The sequence below is a fragment of the Helianthus annuus genome, chromosome 4, assembly GCF_002127325.2.
Source record: "Helianthus annuus cultivar XRQ/B chromosome 4, HanXRQr2.0-SUNRISE, whole genome shotgun sequence".
Classification (NCBI taxonomy): Eukaryota; Viridiplantae; Streptophyta; class Magnoliopsida; order Asterales; family Asteraceae; genus Helianthus; species Helianthus annuus.
This window is the reverse complement of record NC_035436.2, coordinates 201,714,102-201,717,716: the sequence shown is the minus strand read 5'-3', so window position 1 is coordinate 201,717,716 and position 3,615 is coordinate 201,714,102. Positions and strand designations below refer to the sequence as shown.

Genomic DNA, 3,615 nt, shown 5'->3' with positions numbered 1-3,615 from the left:
GTGCTTTCCTTTTCCTCTAATGATTAAAAAACAACAGTTAAAGTGTGGATACCTTGCAAATAAATTTGCTTTAAAAGTTAGAACCCTAAAATGTACCTGCCACATCCTATCTACACATCAAACATCAGCAAAAATAGCTTTCAATAAGCAAATTACGTAAAAATCAATATATCAATCAATAAGAAATTAAAAAGGCGAAAACTTGAACCTTGAACAGGATACCATCAAGTAGTTCCTAAACATAAGGTAAAAGCCAATCGAACTACCCAGTTAGCTAGCTAGCTAACTGGCGCGTACCCTGAACCAAATATTGAAGATCAATACAACAGATATCAGAAGTGGATCTAAATTTCAGATTCTTAAACTGGTCGGAAAAAAACAAAACAAAACATGGAAAACATATTGAATCAAGAGACATACTAAAACTCGATTTTGCCTAAATAAAAAACTGTTGAAAAATTGAGAGAGGGTCATGTCGCCGTAAGAATCCATACTTAGACTCTCATCGTTCTCAATTATTCGCCTATAGCCGTAAGAATCCATACTTAGACTCTCATCGTTCTCAATTATTCGCCTACATGCTAAAAATGTGAAAGAAATGCCAAAAAATAAAAATATTATAAAGCTATAAAAGTATAAAGTAACTAAGCTATAAAAGTGTATTTGACAGTTGGCACAATTACAATTTATAAAGAACCCAAAATTTTGGACAAAAATTAACTTGGTTCAATGCTTTAATCCTATCCAGCCTGTTTCAAACAGTACATAAATTATTAGGCTTAAACCGAACACATTCTGAAAAGTCAACCAACCTAACCGACCCACCCATATAACAAAATAACTAAAGCAAGAAGAAGCGATGCTTACAAAAGTTTAGTGCTTTGCACCATTAGAAGCGCATAACTTGATATCACGCCTAAAAAATGTTCAAAGTCAAAACACTTCAAAGTTCTTTGTCTAAAATAATCAAAAAAAAAAAATTTACATACCTCCAGCTTCTCATCCTTACAAACACCTATTTTGTATAAGTAAAATTTGTCAAAACTGGCCCCTCTATCTAATAGTGATTATTTAGCAATAAGCCAATAACCATAGCCAACATTTGTGTGAAATAATCAACCAGCAATAACTATCCGATTATGAACTGTAGTTAATGCTTTGATATGTTAACAAACCTGTCTTTGGCAACCAATCCAGAGCTGATTGTATTGTTCTGTACGTTCTCGCAGTTCAGCTTGCAATGAGTGATTTGTACTTGACTGCAAAGCATCCATCTCCTGAGCTCTTGCAATCCATGCTTGAGTCTCCCTTATTTGTTCGTCTTTATATAAGATAGCTTCTTGAGCAACTCTATGCTGCAAAATATAACATAAATTACGACAAGCAAAGAGAGAATAAATCTGACATTCTAACCCCAAATCTAAATATATTGAATAAATTCCTTTTTCCCTAGTCAGACGTATCAATTAAAGGTTGCCTCCATAAACTGAGCATAGACCAATAATCTGCTACATCCAGAAAATCCACGAATGCATCGAGTTTAATGCATGAGACTTAACACATGGTACTCTTCACCTGTAACATTTCGATTAGAGTTTTCAGAAGTAAAGATCAGGCATTAACAATGCTGATAAAACTGAAATGGGATTAAATAGAAGCGCAATTACCAGGCTATTGGCAACCCTAAAGCATTTAAGAACCTCCCTTTCCCCAAGATTTCCCTTTTTCATACCCTGAACTACTGTTAAGCTTTTCCTACCATTTCTTTGCTGTATATGGATATGAACATACTCTTGCCTCTAACACCAGCGCCTGAATCTTCCTCAACAACAACATATGGATAGAAAGCATATGGGATCCAAAGTTCTATATCAACCATGAATTTCATCTGAATGATAATAACTTACTGTTCACAAAAACAAAGTCAAACATTCAGCTTCAAAAAATATAGATTAAAATTATATTTCACTTTCAATAAACAGATCTAGGGTTTAGTTCATAAATATTGTAAGATATAAATCACGAAATCAACCTAAAGCATATCAAGTTAAGGATAATCAAATCAAGAAAATGATGGAAGAATCCCTGATTCACTATAAAACGAATCAGTATTAATCTAATTAAGATTAAGAAAACACGTTCAAATGAAACCGTAATTAAGATAATTTACGGTTTACAATAACAAAATCACAATTCAGCCTCCAAAAACCAAAAATCTAACACCAAAATTGAAAGAAGTGATCGCGATTAGGGCTTGCGACAATTAGATGAAGAAGAAAAAGAAAATCTTTGAATATGATTACCAACATTAGTTAGATTCTTCATTGAAAATAATCCATGGATCCAAGTTTGATTTGAAGAGGATGTAGAGTGAAGCCAGAGAGAAACCGTTGAAAGAATGATTTAGGGTTTGGGTGGATAATGATTTCAATTGATTGAGAGAATTGATTAGTTTCCAAAATTCTGGCGGTTTCAAAAACAAAAAGAGCGTAGGAAGGAAGAAATAATTTGCCGCTCAAAGGAAAAAAAGAGGAGAGGATGAGATGCCACGTGTCATCAAGCAACCTAAGCAAATGCCAAGTGGCACCAAAGTGTTTTGTTTTAATATAGATAATATATATATATATATATATACTAGCTTAAGACCCCGTGTGTTACACGGGTGGCCTAAAAAAATATTATTTAATGGTGTTTTCATAAATCTTTTAACGAAAGATTTGTTTCAATATTAGTACTAAAGTAAATATAAAATTACACTTAATTAAAATAAATGAATATGAAATGTGACTTGGACATTATGGCTTCGGCTCATCGGGTTTGTTTCTTTTTATGACCCATTACATGACCAAGCCCATTTGCCACAGATCAGTGTCTATAGACCACAACCACCGTGGCTCGGAACCCATAACCCCACTGTACGTTTGTTATATACAATATGTGTACAAAGTAGACCAAACATGTACGCACGGTTTGATCACGACCTGAATTACAACACAACGTTCATAGACTGCCGTAACAAAATACCCGCGAATTTCGCGGTGAGAAATGATATGTTTCTTATTTTTAGAAGAAAAAAATATGTTTTTTAGGAGGTATTGACATAAAATAGTATACATTTATGATGACCATAAGGAACTTCTCCGAATGAAATTATTATGGAACTCTTCGGTTCATAAAGTAAATAAAACAACCAACGTACTATTGATTGATATGAATAAAACGAAAAGATAAATAAATGATGAAATTACGTTTTCGTAGTTCAAAATATCGATAGAAAGCCTATTAATCTAATACTTCTGTCTTTTGAAACTTCGTAACCAATAACCTCGCATTCGTTGTTGACCAACTGAAAAAAAAAATCATCACCATCACCTAACATTCGACTTAAATCATATCATACCATCCAATAATACTAAATCTATTGTAAACAATGTATACGAAAGAAAATATAATAGTGACAAATTGAAAAATGTAGTAAAAACTAAAATAAAGTTAATCAATAATGTCATAATGCATTGACAAACCTTGTTTGACCATCAATATTCTCTCTACGGAGCTTCATAAGCCAAGTATTTCCATCAAGAACTTTGATCTTCATTTCAGAAAACTCATATA

General features: G+C 32.9%; 1 long non-coding RNA gene across 1 annotated transcript; it reads right to left on the bottom strand.

Moving 5' to 3' along the window:
- Positions 1 to 1,486: 1,486 nt before the first annotated feature.
- LOC118491216 lies at positions 1,487 to 2,609 on the bottom strand. Its single transcript, XR_004890848.1, has 3 exons — positions 2,304 to 2,609; positions 1,668 to 1,906; positions 1,487 to 1,575 (listed from the first exon to the last, which is right to left on the bottom strand). It is a non-coding gene; the product is annotated as an uncharacterized LOC118491216 (long non-coding RNA).
- Between the last annotated feature and the right edge of the window lie 1,006 nt (positions 2,610 to 3,615).